We start from the raw sequence: 22,031 nt of genomic DNA, 5'->3' as shown, positions 1-22,031 counted from the left end.
ACACCTCAACCCATTTAAAGGTCTCATTTCAAAAGTTCACCACTTCAAATGTCAAGCAAATAAGACTTGAAGTGGCTATTAACCATCACGTGCAATGTAGCAGTGACCTGGAGCTGCTGTCTCTGAAACACGTTTAACACAGCTAGAAGCACACCAGCAGGAATGTAGGCCTCCATTTTCCTTTCCTTCACCTCCCATCCCAATCAGCCAATATGCAAATCCCACGAGCAGCATTTCCAGAACAGAGCTATCACTTCATTACAAGCCTGAACACTAACAAAGCACATAATGAGGCACATAACCGTGCAGAAAAAAAACTGAGTTCATGAGCAACAGGAGTTTCATCAATTGACAGCTAGCTACTACACAGGGAACTTCTGCAAACCCTCAGTGGGCTGAGCATGCTCCTGGTGGGAAACCAGCTGCTGGGAGTCAATTAAGCCACTGCACGGCTGTGTTCACAAATGCTCTTTGATAAATATTATGCAAGGTATGTTATCCTTACAGGTAGTAAAGCTAGATCCTGTTGTACAGCACTGCCCATCTCCTTATGCAGCACCTTGTGTGAGCAGTCACCTCCAGCTCCCACCAGCTGTGCTATAGAAGGGAGCACTCCAACAGCAGATGGCTTTCAGATGGCTTTGCCTTCATGTCTTTTGTAAAAAACCGTATTCCCCAATGGAATAGTTTTACACAAACCACCTCCCAGTGCAACTCAGGAGATCATTATCTGCCCTAGCACGGCACCAGCAGCAACTCCCTCCGCAGACAGCTTGCTGACAGCAAGCTATGCTGAGCTGTGACATATCAGAAGCCACCAACTACCGACATCCTACCTGTTGGACAAAACAGTGGCTCTTCCACTCAAGTCATTTTTGACTGTTGGCAGACTTTTGTCCAGGATTTAAGGCAGGATATCTCCAAACACAACAGCTGCATGAGGTGCTGAAGAGATTCAAGAAACACCTGCAAAATAAACAAACAAACAAATAAATAAATAAATAAATAAGAAGAAATAAAACTATCATGGAAGAACCTCGTGGTTTGGGAATGAACGTGCATTTTCTCAGTTAAGTGCAGCAGTCCCATAAAAGCTGTTATCCGGGCACAAAGGGTCAGCAGCAGAAACATTAATAACATATCAGCTTTGTAAAAGCTCAGGTGTCCATTCTCTCAGTGAAGTAAAAACCCCAGTGCTGATGGTTAATATGTGCAGTGAGCATTGCTAAGAGAAAAGGAGATGAAAAAACTTAACTTTTCCCAAGAAAACATCTTGCTAATTGTTCTTCAGCAATTCAGGTGCTCCTCCTCAAACACAACTGCAGACAACTCCTGGCCTTTTTGGAGCAAGAAAGAGCGAGAGGTATGAAAAATCACAACATATTACTTTATGCACAGGCCCTCACAAAATAACTGTCTAGACAAATCTTCTTTTGACCTCACAGCTTCATTCTAATCAAGGAAACACAGCAAGAGAAGGCAAGATTTCACAGGGTGATATGTTTCAAGAAGTAGCTTGCTTCTGCAGAACACCAAGTCAGGACAATGCCATGTAAGCTAAATTACAGATGCTACAGTACGTAGCATTACATTCTATGCATCCTAATGCTGACTACTCATGTTTTTAACTCTATTAAGAAACTGTGAGAAACTCAGTGATTTCACACAGCAGCCCACAGTTGGTGGGCATCCTTCTATCCCCTCTGCGTGCAGTTCCGCTGCAGACAGCAGTGCTTTCAGAATCTATATATAGAGAAACAGAAACCCCCAAACGGAGCCATGCAGTACCAACCAGCTCAGAGCAAAGCTCCCAGATTCCTTCCACCTCCCTTCCAGCGCACCCTGGGCAGGCTCCTAGCCAGACTTAATTCACCTTGTGCTTCTTGACACACGGTGAGGGGCTGACTTCCAGGAACCTTCAGATGTAGGCAATAGTAGCATGTCTGAGCACTGCCAGCTCATGTTCCCCATAGTGAGGAGCACCCAGAGGAGCCTAAAAATTTACATTTCGTGCTTCACACAATGCAATCCCCACCCTGATCACTGTGCACACCACTGCAGTGGGAACAGCGATTTTGCTTTGACTTGTAAGCAAAGAGGCTGTTTTTTTTTTTTTACCAAGGGGAAAGGCAGCTTGTTCTCAAGGATAGCACCCACAGGCTTAACCGCCCAGGTGGGCAGAACCTGCCTGCTCCAGCATCCTGGAGGCTTTCATCCCTGCAGGGAGCTGCAGCCTGGCCTGGCCCAGAACCCCAGCTCAGGGTGCTGGTGCCTGCTGAGTGGTACAAAACAGCTGCCCCAGCCGGGTAGAGGAGGACAGCTGGCAATCTGCATTTCCATGACCACAGTAGATTTGCCCTAGAAATGCTTACCACAGCAGCCCCACTGTGTTAGACATAATAGCCTGGCAAACTCTTATCTGTTTTCTATAGTGATCAGTAAAAGGCTTAGGGATCAGCCCACAAGGATGCCCCAGGACGCATACTCTGGCCACGCAACCCTGCGGAACCACAGCTGGATTGCTTTGTTCACCTCCCAAGCCCATTCACCTATCCTTTGGGGCCACATTCCAAGGCCCCAGCTCTGTGCTGCCTGCAATAACTTCAGGCCATGTTGCAAGTGGGGCTGACTCAAAGCAGTCCCGTGGCAACAAACCAAAACCACAGAGTTTTATGCCACCTCTGCTAACACAGCATCCTTGGCTGTTGTGCTGCCCAGCTGCCTGGGACTGCTGGCTCTCTGTGGTTTTCCAGTTCTCCCTCTGGTCCCAGTAGCCCTCAGGATACACGCCTTGCCATTCCTCTCCTTCTCAGATCACTTACTGCAGTAGAACAGCAGGTATCTAGGAACGATATTAGCTTGTGGGAGCCCTGTGGAATTTGACGTCTTGCTTCTTACTTGCCAGGCAATTCCTAACCCAGCACAGGAACTTTCTTACCCCATGACAGCTCAGGGTTTTCCCAAGGCTCTCACCAAACACTTGAAAACCCAAGCATGCTGCTTCCCTTTCAATGGGCTTGCTAACTTCTTAAATCAAGAAAAGAGGAAAAAGGCAAACAGATCTGAAATGAGATCCTCTTCTGTAAACAGAGGTTGAGATGGAAGTGCAGAGCAGGACTCCATCTACTCAAAATAAAGTGATACTCCCAAGGAAACTGAAAAGGGGAAAAAAAATAAAAGGATTTGAGAAGTTATCTAAAATTCCCATCTGTTCTTAAAATCTCCTGTTCCTGTCCAGTGGAAAGAGATTATCAAGACTATAACTGTAAATAAGCTGTGACTGAGTCATTTTATAATGGAAGAAACCATATTTTTTAATAGACTCAATACATCAGGTGAAAGCTGATAATACATTAATGAAAGTGAACACTCTGTTCCTCCAGAGCTGGTTCAGAAGTTCTCTCTGAAGCTCTGTCCAACCTGGCCTGTTAATTCAGCTGCATATGTTTCCGTTTGGTAATTAGATAAACAGAGGAGACTCGCTCACAGCAATTCCTTGCTTTTTCTCAAAACATCAATGCACTGTGAAAATAAAACAGCTGTTGAGCCACGCGCTGAAGTAAGCACTTCCAAAATCCACACATGCAACAAAAGAGAAAAAAAAAAGTGAAGAACGAGCAGAAGTGTTTTAAGTGAGGAACGTGGTTAAATTTCAGATGACACATGAAGAAGCCACACAGCCTGGGATTAGGCTGGGAATACCATGCTTGTCTCAGCAAGGCACACACCTTGCTTGGTGGGCTGCTCACACAGTGCCTGCATGAGCACAGGGACAAGTTCTTGGCTGCTGGGACCAGCACTGCTCCACCACAACACTGCTTCCTATACTGGTCACAGCTCACAGCTGCCTGCCTGATATTTCTCATTCACAGTAAGGGGCAGGGAAGGGAACTGTTCTGGCCTCAGAGCCCATGGGTAAAGCAGGGCTCTGACTGCACGTCCCCACTCAGATGCCGTCTCCTGATGGGAGATTGCTTCCAGGGACATCCTGGTGCTCATTCTGGGCTGGGAGAAGCTTTCAGAGCTCAGCATAAAACAGAAGTCAGCTCACGGTGGGCACATACTCACGGGAGTATGCTGTGAGCAGTGCTGCCATTGATGACTTTTCCAACAGTAAAGCCTCACTGCAGTAAGAGATGTGGAAAACACTCCTGGTAACAAACCTTTCCAACTGCTGAAATTGTACGTTTTATGATCAAATTCAAAAAAGAGAAGGAAAGTGGGTAATGCCATGCAATAATCACTGACTCCCTAGAGTGTAGCTTTGGCCAAATCTGGAACCCTCTGACATCACAAATTTATCAGTGAGGCTTCCATCATCAGCCAGCTTTACCATAACCCTTCCCACACCAAATATTCCTCTGAGCTACGAAGACAAGGGTTTGAACACTCATTTAGGACTATTTACTTTACATTACACTTTCAAATTAAACAACAACACTTCCTCATTTTCTCCATTAACGTGTTCCTCTAGGGAATTCATCTTTCAAAATGAGGGCAGCACTTGTTTATTTTAAATTAGCAGCATGCAGCAAGCCAACACTTACTGCCTCTGCAAATATCTCCACACACCAAGACACCTAACCAGCATTCCATGCCCCCAGGACAATAAACAGCTTTGTGCCAGGCACTGCTCAGCAGGCCCGCAGGGTAAGGCTTCCATGACGCCAGCCTCTTGCAGGTGGGTGTGATATCTCTCCATCTCTTCCAGGACCCCGCAGTCACTCTTTACAACTTGCTCAGAGCAGAACTTAATTCAATTCAAACACAGGGATTGGAAGGAGAGTACAGAACTGCACATCTACTGTTTCTGGGCCCGGCCCAGCGGCGCTGCTGATTTGGTTCTTTGCTTCCCATGCAGAACTCGTCATCCCAAGGCAGCGCTCATCACCACAGCTCCCCCACGATGGCACCCATCACAGCCCACCAGAACATGTCATTTTCAGAGAATGAGCAAAAAGAAGTTATTGTGCATGAATTTCTATTACTTCTCTGGCACACACACAAAAAATAAGTCAAAATACTCCCTTTCAATGCAAGGAACCTGAGTATAGGAGAAGAAATTTCCTCAGGAAGCTGTTAGCACTGAACGCAAGTTATTGAGGAAAAGTTATTGAGGAAACCTGCGTCCAGGTTGTGTCGGGAGGAGCTGCTGTAACAGACACGCAGGAATCCAGATAGCAAAACACACCAAATATTGTTCACTGTCGAAGCAGCAGCCAGGTTCTCAGAAGCCAAAATATTTGCAGTAGCAGATGTCAAACACACGTTGTGCCAAGGCAAGTCAGCAAGTCACGTCCTCACGCAGCAAGCTCATGGTCTATCTGCCTTTGGATGCGAACACCAGCAAGCACAGCTCTACCTTGGCTTTAACCCCACACTGACATTTCAAAGATAAAATGCAGGCTGATAATCTTACAATGAACAGAAATATTCAGCATAAATCTAAGCTTCTACGTATACTCAAAGACATTTCGAGAGCTTAATAAAACACTCCTCCCCCCTGCACCCAAAGTTTCACGGGTATACTTACAAAACCAGAAAACATTACTGAAAGTTTCCTGATGAAGGCTTTGCTTGAAACCTCCTTGCTGTTCTTCTCAGCACCCCATAAGCACGAGGGAAACCAAACACACTAGAGTGCTGCCCATCCAGAACTGATGGCTGAGCCCCTGCTGAGAGCCCAGCAGCAGCCATGCCATGCACTGCACAGAAATCCACCCAGCAAACGTTACCCTCTGCTGCTTCTTCTTTCACAAGGATCATGGTGGTCATGGGGCATGACACAAAGTGAAGTGCAACCAAGTAGTTAAGGAAAGTAGACGCAGTTGCTGGAGTGAAGAAAACACTATCCTCGTGAAGCTGAAGGGCAACAAAGACCACTGCAGTTTTTAGCCTCCCTTTTTCTTGGAGTGGAGCATGGAAAGCACCAGACAGCCAACCTCAGCACAAATGTGGTTTTTATCAAAGCCAGGTAGCAACTTGCAGGCGAGAAGGAAGAGCTTTAGACAGATCAATCCAACAGAAACATGGGTTGCTCCCTGAAGCAACAAAGGAGGCCCAGACATTCCTGCATCCCTCCGCACAGTGCTGGCTCAGCACTGGGTTCAGCACAGAGTGTTGTTGCAGGCTGACAATTCTCGTGTGACCCAGAGCTCCCAGAGACAGGGAAGGCACCCACCCACCCCCAGGAGAGCCAGGAGGAGGGATGGGGCACCAAGGGGAGCTTTAGCCAAAGCCTGACTCCTTCACAGCTGGATGGGAATGCAGCTCCCAAGAGCAGGCTGCACAAACACACAGCGCTCTCCCCTCCCCTTGGTGCCATCTGGCCATGAAGAAGCCAGACTACTTCTTTCTGCACAGAAACTCCCCCAAATAAAGAAGTCAGGCATCTTTTGTGCGCAGGACGTTCAGTGCTACCAGTTATGACACTCACTTCGCTCCTGACTCCCGCCTTGCTTTCTGAGCAAACTGCCAACAACAGAACACCTCTCCAGCTAGTAACAGCTGGAGGAACAGCTGCCGTTGGCCTGAGGTGAGTACACACACAACAGCATTAATATGCAGTTTGTGCCCCAAGAGAAACCCATGTTTATCTCTACAGCAATTTCTACTTCTGTAACATCGCAGATCAGCTCTATTTAAATACAGTGTTAGCCTCTTGTCCTATCACTGCTTTTGTCCTTAGGTCAGCCATCTCACTGCACTGCCAGGACTGACTGCATCTTCTTCACTGAATCCTAAAAGGAAGCAAGAACACAAAAACATACACGCAGCACGGGGAGTGGCTGATCCTTGCACTCCTGTTGGCATCCTATGCCATGAACTGCAGTCAGCCAAGTCGCTGGAGCACTGCAGGTGTGAGGCCATCCTGGAGAGCTTCTCCTCGCCTTCCAGTCATCTTGAACCTGTTTGATTTGAAACTGCTTCCCAGCAAGTGTGGGAGTGATCGGCAGGGCAGCTTCAGGAATGTGCTCCTGATCCAAAGGACTGCACTGCAGCAGGAGGCTCTGCCCTCAGCATTAACCAAATCTATGGTGCATCGCTCTCATCCAGGAACCCAAGCCTCAGAAACCACGCAGTTAGATAAAGTTGCGTGCCCACGACCCAAACAGAGAAGGCCAAAGCACTTCACTGAGGCTTCCCCCATCTCTAAGAAAGGAGACTGAAACTCAGCAAGTCAACATTCAGACGAACCAGACTTTCACAAATCACAGAGAACGTGCAGAACACTGCAAAGCTCACCTCTTAGACTGGGCAGCAAACACTATCTACAGATCTCTCTTGCAACAAAATGCCTTAATGGCTTGCACAGATAAGTCAACGTGCTAAAATCATCTCAGAAGCAGACCTCTATGCTTATCTGCAGATTAGAAACCCGGATTACCTTCACCTGCAAGCAAAATCCACACAAGCTCTTGCACGACAGGCTACCCCAGCTGCTACGACTCACAGGAAGTCTGCAGGGTCTGGCTGCTTTCAGGCAAGAGCTGCTGTTTTCACACTGCTGTCATCTCGCACCCAGCAACTTCCCACACGGTGCTCGAGCCTGCAAGGCAGATCTCATGTCACCTCCAGCTTCCGTCCAACCAAGCTGAAGCAAGGCACATTCTCCCTGTCCCTTAACATTTGAGCTCAGCTCAGAAGTGGAAGCACTGGGCTTAAAGTTCACCCAACTTCAAATAAGGCTGACTTTGATCTAGCTCAGAACAAGCTTTAGGTTAAAGTTACTCATTTATTTTATTTAAACAAACCTGCCTCCTTTTACTCGATTTTAAGGGGCAGCCCCTATCCCCATTTCTCAGCTGAGGACAGGCAGCCAGGAGGTATGGAAAAAGCAGGAGTTCAGGCCCACAGCTGGAGAGCAAAATGCAGCCACCGTACTAAGCTCAGGCTAAGGGGCTCTGAGCGGGTCCGAGGAAGCAGCCCATGTGCTCACTTGCTTTCTAGCCAAGGCAGCCCCTCCAGCAGTGACTGTGTGGGAAATAAAAAAATCCAAATTATTTGGGAATGCTAGCATAGTCAGCTGAGCCTAGCTGACTCTTCATCTCCGTGAACCCAAGTCTTCCTGAGGAAGGGATCCTCCCCAGCAGTGTACCCCTGCACCTTCCCACAACTTTCCCCCTCCAGGGAAATGTCAGAATGGGATCCGTGGTTCCACCACACCATGCCTGAGCTTGCCAGGAGATCTGAAGGCACACAGCAGTGGCCATCGTGGGGTCCTCCTGGCAAATCTCTGGCACAAGACTGATTTCCAGCACAGGCAAGAGAACCAAAAGTCAACTCTAAATACAGTCTGCTGCATTTGGGTATGAGCACAAGCAAGATGAGCATACAGATGCACAGCTGCCTCTTCTGCCATATTATTTACCTGAGCTCGTCTCTTCTCTACCATCCCACTCTTCTGCAAGCACGCAGCCTTTCTTCCTACCCTTGGCCAATCACACCATAAGACCCTCACTGTCTCCTCTCTTTTAGGGGAAGCTGCATCATTGCAACACGAGAGCTAACAAAAGCTAGTAAAAAGCCAAACAGAGTCCTCTACAACTATTTTGAGATTACTCATTTGCATTTCAGTGATATTTTCCCCCACCTCCAAGATTCAGGTCAATTCAGCTAAGTTTTTTCTGCTCCCACTGAAATGTATGTGTATCTCTATATAGGATATATTACAAATACGTATAATTACATACTTATGCTCTTATATCCCCACTGATCACTGAATTAGAAAGAATGAATTCAGGATACACAAAGAAATTTATGTAACTGGAATAAAGGCTTTTTAGAAAGCTGACCAACATGCATAGAGACCATAACGGTATGTCATCAAGGGAAATGACTACTACAAGTCATCTTCTCCAACTTCTTTTTCCTCTTTCTGAAGTGTTAAATATAGAAATAGCCAGTTAAACAAAATCATTAGTTTAGTGAATATCCTCTGAAGCCTGAACAATGATTTTCAGTTTCTTCCCAAAGTACAGCAGTAACGTTATCAGCCCATCCCAGTTTTTAAGTTCTTTTCACTTTGAACCACATATTAAGTCTCAACTTAGACTGTACCTCCATAAAGCTTTATCTATAGTCCTTCTCAAATATGACAAAGCACCAGTGCTGCCAAAGCAAGAAAACTTGCAGTTAACCCCCCTATTCCCTTTCCAATGAGCTCTAAAAGCTCACCAAACACCGGAGTTCATGCACACCAGTACAAGCAAAGCACAACACCTCTCTCAGCTGCTCCAAAACTTCATGTTGTTCAGAGCTCAGCACGGAGATGACACAGTGCTCGATATATACAGCCTGCAAAGCAACCTCCATCAGACCAAGCTGGCCCTTCTTCAGACTACAGTCACCTCCAGGTTTTCTTACCTACTCCCAGCCAGTTCACTCACAGAGAAGACACGAGTTCCTTTGGAGATCTCTGCAGGGTACAGCCAGAAGATCTGGCAGCTCAGAGGCATGTGAGAGAAGGAAGCTGGAAGGAAGTTTCCCATGTGCTTACCTTGAGGCTGTGGGTCCCCTGCACCCTTTGAGTCAGTCAGGGCTCTGCCGCCGCCCAGAGATGAAAGCACAGCGTTCAGCACTATCTGATCAAACAAGTGCTCCAGCAACTAGCGCAGAGGCACCGGTGGTTAGTGCTTAATGAAACCACTTTTCTGACTGCAGCTATTTTTAAGGGGTTGAGGATGCACAACACCCTCCAGAGCTGCTCCCACCAGCAGCTGGGAGGCCCTTCTGTGTCAGTGCAGTGCTGCAAAGCAGCTCCCACCATACAGCTGCTTCTGCCAGCTTCAGGTGTGACCTACGTGGAACCAGGCACCTTCCTAACACGCCTGCATCTCCAGCACTCTCCTTCCTGGGACGTCCTTCCCAAGCCCCTTCACTCTCCTTCCAGCACTGGCTTCGTACGAGGGAATGCTTCAATTTCTGGAGCTCTTACTCAGGCTGATGTGGTGAGCAGTTACTCTCCTGCCTCAGTGAGATCCTCACATCTACCTCCAGACCTCCTCCTTCTCTCCATGAACATCCCCTTTTGGAAGTCCTTTTCCCATCTGCTTTTTTTTGGCCAGCTTTTCTCCCATCTCTCCCAGACCCGAGGCATGCAGTGCCTGTTCCGGACTCCTGCTCACCAAGATGCTGTGCATTTCAGAGCTGACGTACAAGTCCCATAGGATGCTTCAAGTCAGAAGTAACGCCTGAGGTGGTCACTTTTATCCCCAGGAGCTGGCAAGTAGCTATAGCAACTGCATCTAGAAACCTGAAAAGGCAGCAAGCAAGCCACCTGCTATGCAGTGATTGGAGCAGAGTACAGCTCTAACCCACACCAAGGGCACTGCCATATTACACCTATAAATATAAGAAACATACGTGCATATACATAAAACCAAATATAAACACACACTGAGATATGTTTACACATAAGCATATACACAAGCATTCCTTTAAACCCTGATGTTGCATAGCATTAACTAACACCACCATGACTTCAAAATAACATATGCAGAAGTGAATAAGCCCAGGACTTTTGCACAGACCTCGTGAATATGAGACAGCAAAAGCCTTACTCAGGCAGAAGCAGACTGGTACCAGGAGACTTTTAGATGCATGCACAAATGGCCAGCTCCGGGCTGTTCAAAACTGATAGCACTGGTGGAGACATCCTGAAGCAAAACGGCTCAGATGGGTTGGCAGAATCAAGCACGCAGAATTAATTGCTTTGTTATCCTATGCAACACTTAATTACTCCATTATCTTACACATACTTAACTACTCCGTTATCTTATGCAATATTGTTATCCATGCATCACCCTTTAGAGGGAACAGTACTTCAGCACAGAGTCCAAGCTATTGCTCACTGTGCTCAGCTGGTCCAGACACTCATCCTGCAGGACCATGCTGAAGCAAATGCAGCACTCTGAGCCTTGGATCATCCTCATATGTTGCAGTGCTCTTCCTGGCTCCAGGTAGTGCAGGGCATCGCTCCCAGCAGTGGGCAGGGCTCTGCTCCCCCCAGCCACTGCAGGGAGCCATGGGGTGGGGTGAGCTTTTGCTCATGCTTCCCTATTTCAAATGAGCCCAAAGTAGGAAAGAGAAACTGCCCTTTTCCATTCCAGATACTGACAGGCTAAACATTGCTGACAAGGGGCTTGTGCAGACCAAATGCACCCCTGATTTTCAAATACTTAACTCCCCCAGCAGACTTTGCAAATTATAAGCCAGGCCTAACCAGGCTGCCTCATCCAAAATCATATTTAGTAAAAGGGGATTGGGTTTGGCTGTCCAACAGAAGGACTTCTCAGCATTTCTAAAGGAGACTTTGTCCTGGCACAAACAGAAGGAAAGTTCTCAGTGCATTCAACCAGTTCAGAGAATGAATACCTCTGCATTAAAAGCAAAAGCTGTGCTTTAGAGGTCAACTTGGCCTTAGATTTCTGGTATCCTAAAGACTGGCATCCAACCAAGGCCAGAATAACACTCACTGTTGCAAACTTATGCTTCACAGGAGCAGGCAGAGCTGCTCTGTGCTGCCAGATCTCCCCAGGGAGGCCCAGTCCCACTCCCACACGCTGCAGCCCTCCAAGATCCTGCTAGCTCACCACCAAGCCCAAGGCCACACCCCAAGACAATTCTTTGTCCCAACAGCTGAGGATTCTCACAGAGGAACACGGAAACAAACCAAAAACAAACAAAAACCATCATTTCCAAAACCAGTGTTTTAGAGAGGAAACGTTGTGTGGCTGGCCTGCTTTATTTGCTCCCCTTATCCACACCAGAAGCCCTCTCCAGCTCCGTTTCCTTCTTGCCCCACAAATACAACAGCTGCCAAAGATGTCCCAGGCAGCATGCTGTGCCCTTCCTCTTGCCCACTCACCTACCTCCAGCAGTGCATTCCCAGTGCTGCTGGTGCCCTCCAGGTCCCCATAGCCCCAGCACAACAGCCCTGGCAGAAGCACAGTGCTGCCTGCCCCATGCACAGCCACTCTGCAGCCCCTGGCAGGCTGAGCAGCTCCAGCACTGCAGCTCTTCGGTTTGCAATGCTAAAGGTAACACAACACTGAGAGGCACAAGCGTTCCTGGCCAGAAGGAAAGAAAGAGGGGGTGCATTTTCCGTGTTAAAAATGCAGGTTTTAAACAGAGGGGGAAGATTAGCATGTTTCCAGTGACAGAGGAAGCAGGGAGGAGGCAGAGCCCCCCTCATCTGGCATTCCTGATACCAGGAAATTAAGGATTGAAAAAAGCAGCTGGACAATGAAATCCTCTCAACCTCTCTGCATGCATGAGAACAGGCACAAATCCAAAACCCATAGCTACAGCCACCTGTGAAAATCCCCTTACCAAGTTTGCTTTCCTTTGTTTTCCCTTTGCACAGGAGAACGTGGTGTTAAATAAAGAGCCCAACCAAACCCCCCAGGGCTCCTAGCACCAGAACCTTCCTGATCAGGATACCCAAAGCCTTGCTGCGTGAACCAGAAAGCCGAACGGTGTACACTAACTGTGTGCCAAAGGGTAGCCCATTCACATAATTATGGGACTAATGAGGCCCCACATTAAAGCACAGAGCTCTAGGAATATTCTCTATGCGGTACAGACCTTTTGGACTAGCTAATCATTCAGGGAAACAGTTAATGAATGCTTGCAGAGGTGTGATAAGGGTAGACTGTCAGTGGGAAAGAAGAGATGGAGAGGGAAAAAGTGTAGGGGTAGCAGCAGTGAAAGGACAGAGATGCCCAGGCACAGCCAGCTGAGGTCAGCTATGAAACCATCCGGGTAAAATTCTCTGACCCAGCAACACAGGCAGTATCTCCAAGGATTTCTGGGGAAAATCCTAACGAGAATGAGCCCCTGCACACAGACAGGAGTTTCGTGCAAGTCAGAATAACCAACTGGAGCTTAGACGTTTATCTCTGAGGCTTAGCTAGTACGTATCAATATCCACAAAAGCTCCCACAAGCAGCAGAATCAGTGTTTTCTTTTGCTTTACAAGAAGTATAGGATAGCTGTGACAGGAAGAGTAGAGAGCCCTCCCAGTTCTCCTCACCGCCCTCCCAACTCCACATGCAACGTGAAGCAGTCCCAGTCCAAACAGGGGCTTCAAATACATGTGACCTTACTGCACTGACAGCAGCCATGCTCTCACTGCCAGGCCTGTGTAAGCAAGAACGGGGGTAGGGAAGGGAGGAAACGTGACTGTCACCTTCATTTCCAGGATGCTTCGCTGTTCTCAGCAGCTCCTGTCAAACTCTTCCAGTCACAAGGGGGTGGCTAGGTGGTGTCCAGATGAGCCACTGCCACATCTGTGCCATGCAAGCAGCTCTTCATGCCCTCATCTCGCTTCTAATCGAGCTTGCTGGCCTAGGAAAGAAATTAAGGAGACCAGATGAAACAGTCACATCAGCCAGACAGGCTAATCAGAAAATACAGAGCGGTGAAAGCAGTGACTGAGCTGCCAGCATCTTTAAACATGAGTTGTGCTCAAGTAAAGCTGCACACAGTGTCCAAACAGCAATCAGTGAAACTTTCCTGAGGACCATATCCGCTGGTCATGAGCTGTGGGCTGCAGAACAGCCCAGAGTCCAACACCAGGACGTGAGGTCAGAGCTTCTAACACAAACTTGTGGGCAGACGAAACCACCCACAGGGCTGAACTGAGGGCTTCTAAGGAAGTCTCAGAACCACAGCCCCTTTAAAGCCCCATGCACATGAGGGCTCCCTGCCTCCTGGACTGCCCATAGACACGGTATAGTGGAGCAGCAATGCACAGCATATATCCCATGGGCCTGGCCAGAAGCACAGCATGGCCTTTACACAGTTCATTTTTCTAACCTCTCCCCTACATCTAGCAGAAACGTGGTGCCACTCCAACACGTGTCCCAAAATCCTCTTAAATAAGACACTAATCACAAGACTATTTAGCAAATCAGTGCACACAATCCTCCTGAAAAACACAGCCTCCCATAACTACGCTGCCCCAGGCAAGTTCCCTTTGTGTGCACATGGCCTGGCATGGTCTGACCCACACAGCCAGCAGCCCAGCCTCCAGCAGGGATCCCAAGTGCTGGGCAGGGCTCACAAGTTACATTCTCCAAATGTGCATACAACTATCTACAGCACCAACACCAGCACTGCCAGGAATACCTGTGGTTGCTGGATGGGAAGTTGCCCTTGTGCCAAGGGATATGGTCAGTGGGTGATACGGGTGGTAGGCAGGCAGTTGGACTAGATGATCTTGGAAGCCTTTTTCAACCTTAATGATTTGTTATTAATTCTTTTACTCTTCTTTCCATAGGTCATAAATTATGTCTCCTCCATCTTTCCTCAGCTTCAATGAGTGCCCCAGGGCGGCTCTGGCAGAGGAAAACACTCCACTGTGTTCTGGTAAAAGAAATCCTGTTTGTTTATTGCTGCTGCTTAATGCTGTTATATCCCCGAATGCCACCACAAGTCTTTTAAAATATGGGAAAGGAAAAAGGCATCTCTACAATACCTCAAAACAAGACATGCTTCTGGAGTGTTGTCTGCATGGAGACAGATGGGAAAAACCAAACCAAATTAATGACAGCCATGAATTTTAAAAGTATGAGTTCATATGCAGCAATGACCTCCATATGCCTTCTCATTTCTAGCTCAGGTAACCTTGAGTTTCATCCATTTTCATTCACTTCCAGCGTGAACTAAACAAAATTCAATTAAAGATTGTTCACAATGAAACTTAACACCATTTTTACATCAAATGTTAATTAAGATTAGCTCTAAAATTTACATTCTTTGAATTTTTCTCCCAAGTCTAAAGGATATGATTATTTATCCATTTAATTAAACAATCCACAAATATCTAATAAAATATTCATCTGACTGCATGGCCATAGTAACAGGGAAAGCTCCTCAAGCCTGAAGCGCACGTTGCACTGCATCACAGCAGTGCTGTCCCTCTGAAGGAGCCTGGTGCTTTGCACAGAGAGGTGATGAAGGAGTACAAGATGAACTCTTTACCAGCAGCTCAGCCAAAACCAGAGGCTGCTGAATCCCTCACGCACTGGTTATGCATGTGAACCAATACACTTGCCCACAGATTCATGGAGAGAACTACTGCAGGATTTCTCTCAGGATCAAAACCACAGCAAAAGCTGAGTTGTGGGGCTGCCATACCACCCTTACCAACCAGGGCAAATGGGGAATGATGGGATTCCAGTAAGAGAGGGAGGGAAGGCAGCTACACCATACGTGGCAATGAACTTGACTTTTCCTCAGGTGCAGACTTGAAGGAATTCCCACTGATTTTCCAGAAGGCGCTGCTAACCACATATGAAATTGCTGAGCCATAGCCACAGTACCTAAAACATTCCCAGCCAAAACCCACACTTGTAACAGAGCAAGCAGTGACAGTTATAACAAGTAGCACATTAACCCACAGAAAATGAGATTCTTTCCATGCATGCCTCCAACAGCTCTTCCCCCAAAGACTCATGACCCTTGTATATGGCTGAGGGCTCAGCACAGCCCACAGATATCCATACAGCATGTGGGGTCACTGCTCAAAGCCAAGCTTTGGTTGTGTTTCCAGACTCCTCAGCTCATAGCTGAACTACCCATTTGGCCAGACTTCAAGACAGCTGAGCCAGAAAACTGCAACGATCCCTCGGTCCCCAATTTATATCATGAGCAGACAGTCTGACTAACTCATCAAGCGAGTCATTCTTCAATTAAAGTGTTCTTCCAGTAATGTTATTTCGGCTTTTCCAGCTTGGCACTCACATCTCAAATCACCCCTTCATATTACAGGCACAATAATGAATTTCAATCCCTCCTCAGCCTTAAAGAACCCCCGTGACTATTGCCTTCCTCCCTGCTCCCGGTTCTTCCAACCTGAGTCCATCCCTGTTCCACTTATCCCTCAGCCTTCCCTTCCTCCTCTCCACCACCCTGTGTCTCTCTCCATTGACTCCAGCACACCTGTCCCTTTTTGTTCCTTTATTTCCATGAGTTGGTGCTTTCCTGATTCTCTGCTAAGTCTGCTGCTCCCCCAGCACAACAGGTCACTTTCAGCCCCAAAGGGTGCCAAGAGGAAGGAGGAAAAGCACTGCTTTCCTCCACTGACACACTAAATCCCTAGCAAATTTGCCCACTGGCAGTAAGTTACCACCTTTGCACTTGTCAGTACCAGATAAACATCTCCACTCCCTCTCCCAAATGCTTCTCACACCTCTGTAAACATTACTTTAGTGATGCTGAAAGGCCACAAGAAAAGCTGTTAACAGGAAACAAGGTTCAAATTCACAGACACAATACCTGTCCTGGAAGACAGCAAGCATCTTCCAGACCCTTCTAAAATAGGTGCAGTATTTCAAACCATCAGCCCATAGGAGTCTCAGCCAGGGCTTCTGTTAGTGCTGGTGGAGGGCCCAGCACCCAGCAGTTCTTCACACTGAGTCTCTGCTGGGGGAAGGAAAGCTGGGCTGGGAATTAATGTACATGTATATTGAAATGTACCCTAAAAAAAAGGCAAGCACAGTTTGAGTCTAACAACTATTATCCTGTACATTCAGATCTCTGATTTCCTTAGGGTCTCCTGCTAGCACAATGTGTTACAGGATTACAGCTGGGTCATAAGGACAGACAAGAAATAACACACTGATTGTCCCCCCTGGGACCAAAGTAAAATCTTGGAGTTATGCAGAACTGTAGCCAGGGAAGAAAAATAAAAATCCAGAAGGAACAACCAAGAAGCAGGACATCCCAGCTTAGTTTTCGCAAGAACATGCCTGAAGTTTTGATCTTGATTGTCAGTGCAAGTCACAGCATGAAGGCATCTTCTCTAATCAATCAAAGAACATTTCAAATAGGATTCAAGTTTGCCAAGGATCTGGAGGACCCTTGGAAACCTCGTGATTTATGTATTTCTTGGTTTATTTTTACAACATAATTGTTAATGGGCTGCTCTGTGCCCAAGTCACTGTGTTCAGCAGGCATAGGGCGTTCTGCACTGCCCTTCAGCCAGCAGTGCTTCCTGACAGCCCTGTCCCGCAAACGAATCCAGAAAACCCCTCTTCACTCCAGCACTTCGAGTTAAACGGTGTCTCAAGATAAAAGCAGCCCTGAGAGCTCTCATCTCCAGGGGGGAAAACAATGACCATGGACCAATTCCAGTCCCCAGGAGAGCCATCTCAGTAAGCAGCTGTAATTGCTGCAAGATTGAGGTGACAATTTCTATTGTCACTCCAACCCTCTGCATTGTCAGCGCGCTTCCTATAAGGCCATGAACTCTGTCAGTGCACACAAGGTACCTGCAGAAAATCTGAACTGACCTGAACGCCTTTGATTTGCTAGCCAGCAGATGCAGCGTTACAACGGTACAGAAGAAAAGCCCGAACACAGAGCACGTATTTCTCTATCCACTTTTCTGCAAAGTTTTACAGCTGAAAACGCAAACTGCTCCACTCATCATAAGCAGGAACAGATGTACAGTTTATGATGGGAGACTCTGTTTGTTTCCAGCTTCTCTGAGGGTCAGGAGTCTCAGCCGCATCCAGGGCTGCAGGACACGCACACACACCAGTACCAGGAGCTGCTAAGAGCACATCTGCACGCAAGGTGCACGTGGCAGCCTGGACTCAAACCAGGTCTCACCCAAACAGCTGTGCACAGCCCAGATACTTTGTGCCCCAGGGGAGGGACTGAGTGTTGCAGAATGCCTGCATCCCTCCCACCAAGCCAGCAGGCATTAGGTAGAGATCACCTTGGAGATGCCGTCCCTGCTCAGTGTCTGAACACACATTCAGAAGTTGTGCTGTGCATTTGCACAGGCAGCAGGACCAAGGCAACATCACTCAGCTCAGCATCTCAGCAGCTGCCAGGTCCTCTCAGAGGCAGTGCTGCAAACAAGGGCACCCAGGGCACAGGAGCAGAAAGGACAAAGTGTAGGCTCCCTGCCCTTCAGCATCCTGCTGGCATGAGGAGGGTAGTCTGTTCAATTTCTATTTTAAACGAATATCTCACAAAAAGCCCTTTTTCACAAGGACACAGGAATTAGCAGGGTTTTTTTTTTTTTTTTTTTTTTTGAGAAAAGGCGTTCTGATAACTCGTGAGCAGCAGATCATGAACAAATATTTAATTTAGCATCATCTGACAGTGTGTTGGCAGGGTTGTGCCTTCAGACACCCAACACGAGGCAGAAGCACAGCAGGAACTTGCCAGGCGCTGCCAAGGGATGGGCAGACCGGAGCCCAGAAGGTGCAACACCCAGGACCTGCAGGGACAAAGCCCCAGAGGATAGAGCTTCCACAGGTTGGAGATGCTCAGCCATGCATTCCTACACATGAGCTCCTAGGATCCAAGTTCTACATGATACCCTATGTCTGCAGATGAAAACATCATTATCTGTTGGACTCAATGATCCTTATGGGTCTCTTCTTCCTACTTGGAACATTCTGTGATTCCATGTGCGCACTCCAAAGGAGCTTTCCCAAAGCTGGCATCCATAAACACAACTGGAGAAGCATGTGCAGCCTACTGGCACACGGTGGGAAGCCCATACACAGACACCTCTTCCTGTTATTGGCAGTTCTGTAAACTACAGAGCTGAAATTATCATGAAAGATAACAATGTGCTTAAGCATTACCTTAAAGCAGGAACTGATGCAGCACTATTGCTGGACACGATGGTCCCTTCCAACTCAATGCATAATTCTGTGATTCACACCTCACTGGAGGTTGAGTGTGGCTAAGAAAGCCAATGAACCTGAATTTTATCCATAAACAAATGCCTCAAGTAAGTTTTTCCAAGGTTTTTAATTACACAATGAGCACATCTGATAACTGACTCCCGTTGGCTAGATATCTAAGAGCGCTTCAAACTGAAAGCACCTCCTTTCATGTCCTAGATCTTTAATCAGCGCAATTATAACTAAAGTTGCATTCAAAGGCACCATTTCCAGCTCACACACCCCAGGCACATCGCTGAGCAGCACCAACTCCAGGCACACCTGAAGCAGTGAGGAATTCATCTCCAACGTTCTCTGAACACAGAATGATCTCTGGTGCAGAGTTCCTTCCCATGCTCAGCAACATCATCCCTCCTGAGCTCCAGAAATGGGACGGAGGTGAGCAACTGAAGGAGGGCTGTGTTAGGACAGACCAATTCATAATGCTCTTTGGTTGCTAATCCTTTGCAGAACTGTGATTTGCATACTTCCAGCAACGCCAAGGTCTATGAAAGAGGCCAACGCATGTCATACAGCATCATCAAAGCAATACTGTCAGATCTTTCGTTGTCATCTTTACAAATGCCGAACTGAGAACAGGGAAATGACATTTCCCCCGGGGCTGCACGTGCTGCTCGGCCCTTCCGTAAGGAGGAAGGAGAACCGTGACCCCGCTGCACCATCTCTCCCTGACACAGCTGCCCGTGCCCCGGGTCGGCGGCTCATGAGAGCAGAGGGACGCACCTCGAGCACCACAGAGCAAGGAAGGCAGCTCCAGGTGGGCTCCGGCTCCGTGTTCTCAGCACTAAAGACGCCGCCAAAGCTCTGGAGCATCATCAGCTGCGTCCCCTCTGCCGTTAATTACCGCACCCTCGGCAGCCTCATTCTGGGACTCGTCCTCACACTCATTTCCAGCCCCCGCAGTAGAGAACTGTCAGCAACCACCACAAACTCACACACTTGCTTACTCCGACCGCAGAAAAATTTGCCCTCGGCCAACGACAACGTACCTCCGTACTCGCGACACGTTATCGGAGCCTCGCCTGCACGGGGACCAACCAGGTGGAGGAGATGGCCCACGTTCCTCCCTGAGCACACGGCACGGCCGCCGCCGGACACCGCCGCCGCTCCCGGACCTGAACTTACGGACGTAGCACAGAGAGCGGCACTTCTCATCGATAGCACGGCCTCGGAAGGACGCGCCAGCGAGCGGCATCGCCGAGAACGCATCGCTCTCCCTCCCCGCGATCCCCCCCGTCTCCGGCCATCGCACCGGCTCCGCTCCCGCAATACTCACGGGCCCGCACCTCCGCTCGGCAGCGGCCCGGCGCTCACGGGGGCGGCGCGCGCTCCTCCCCGCGTCGCAAGCACGCACCCGGACCGGCGGCGGTACTGCAATCCCCCCCCGGTACTGCAACCTCCCCCCCGGTACTGCAATCCCCCCCGGTACTGCCCCCGCCCTCCCGGCACTTGCACCGCCGCCGCCGCCCCTTTGTTGCCGCTGCGCATCGCCAGGTCCCCGTGCCGCTCTGGGAGCGGTGCTGGGGCAAAGCGATGTGCTGGCACGGGGGTCCTGGCGAGCCGGGCGGCGAGGGCGAGTTTCCCGTCCTCCCCAAGAAATGCCTTTGTGGTACGACGCCGTTCCCTGCCCACATGCCTTTGGGTGATCTTGCCCATATCATAAACGCAGAGAACGCTGGCAGAGCTGCCGCCCCTTCTGAGCACGCAGGAACCAAGTCCCGCTTGCGAAGCGCACCGTCTCCTGCCAAACCACAGCTCTGCAGCACCGACCCAGCTTCAACCTCAGACCCACGGAACCTGAGGCCGGGCTGAGTTTGCTAAGTCCCTGCCGGGAAGCCCAGGTCGGAACCCGTGCACTCCTTGCTGCGCCACTCGTGGATCCTCGACCACCCCACAGCCCCCGGTGCCCCCCGGTAGCGCAGCTGGCACACGGCCGGCACGCTGCACGCCCCCGCCTCCCGGCATCGCTCACCCCCCTCGGCTGCTCCCAGACTCCCACCCCACGCTGCCAGAGGAAGGAAGGGGACCACCCACGGAAAAGCGAAGCCTTCCTCCGGCTCTGGAAGCGTTACAGAACGGGAAGATGAATGGAAGCGATCCACTCCGCGGAGAACCTCACCCACCTACCCCACCCTGCCCGGGGGCAGCCGGGTCCGCTGCGGGGGATGCAGGGCGCTGCCTCGCCTGGCTCCATCCCCACCTTGTGCCGCGCTCCTTAGCGGAACAAAGCCGTGCCAGCCCTTTGTTGGCGCCGTCCTCCCGCGCCGCAGCAGCGCAGCAATGGCAGGGTGACCGCGGAGGAGCAGGCACTCCTTTATCTTATTTGCCCCGCTGAAAGAGGAACGTGCTCTTATCAAACTCCAAAACCTTCCTCGTGAACTTGTTGGAGAGGCATATCGAGGTGGTCCCGAGTCCTATTTATATTCAGTCCCATCTTCAATTCCTTTGTTCGAAGCTTTCATAGCTTGATGAACACCGAGCTGCCGCCGCGCGGACCTGCACAGGTGGCTGCACTTTGTGCAACAGCAGGAAACCTCTCCTCAACGGTCTGGCCTCAGAGCAGTGAAAGCAGCTATAGAAGTGGGAGATCAGAAGCCCCCCACCCCAAATCCCTTTTGTCCACCCTCGCTGCCCCGTGCAGCGCTGCCCTGCCAGCAGCCACTGATGGACATGTCGCAACCTGCGCCTTTGCCAGGGCTGAATCACCCTGCGCTTGGAGAGCTTCTCCCATTCTCTTTCCAAAATCTCTGTTAGTGTAATTTCTCCTCTGTCCCCAAAGGCATGAAGAGCAGTTTATTGCTGTATTGTGTGGCAGTCTGTTATATACTGAAAGCTTTACTCATCTCCCTTGATTCCCTCTGCATTTGGCAGGGCCAGTCCGCCCAGCTTGTCCCTATGGGTCACATCACCAAGCTCTACCATCCCTGCTGGCATGGCACATCCACATGTCTCCCATAGCCTCCGTGTCCCATGCTGCTCCCACAGTAGGCTGCCACTGTTGACTCACGTACCCCAATGGACGAGTTTTTGCCCTGAAGAAACAGAGTATGTCCCTGCTGCATCCTGGGTCTCATAAGAGCAAGATGCTTCCTACTGGCCGCATTCCCATGGGTACACTTTCTGGGCAAAAAAGAAAAACAGCAGTTAAGCCAGTTTGTTTCCTCCTTGGCCAGCCCAATCCAGCTCCTGGGGCCAAGGGAGGCTATGAGAGCCTCATTGCGCCCTTTTTGTATTTGTCTCCTCTCACTGTTGTGATGTAAGCACTCAATAAAATATGTGGCACATTTAATGGGTGGAGAAATGGCAGACCCTGGG

General features: G+C 49.1%; 1 protein-coding gene across 1 annotated transcript in view; it reads right to left on the bottom strand.

Moving 5' to 3' along the window:
• The window catches only part of ST6GAL1 (ST6 beta-galactoside alpha-2,6-sialyltransferase 1), a 32,581-nt gene extending 10,886 nt beyond the window's left edge, over positions 1–21,695 (bottom strand). Inside the window, 3 exon segments of the mRNA XM_085233240.1 lie at positions 837–966; positions 13,193–13,350; positions 20,917–21,695. The gene's annotated coding sequence lies outside the window, so the exon portion shown is untranslated.
• Between the last annotated feature and the right edge of the window lie 336 nt (positions 21,696–22,031).

Source organism: Meleagris gallopavo, chromosome 11 (genome assembly GCF_905368555.1).
Source record: "Meleagris gallopavo chromosome 11, MGAL_WU_HG_1.1, whole genome shotgun sequence".
NCBI lineage: Eukaryota > Metazoa > Chordata > Aves > Galliformes > Phasianidae > Meleagris > Meleagris gallopavo.
Note: the sequence above shows the minus strand (reverse complement) of the source record. Positions and strands in the feature narration are given on the sequence as shown.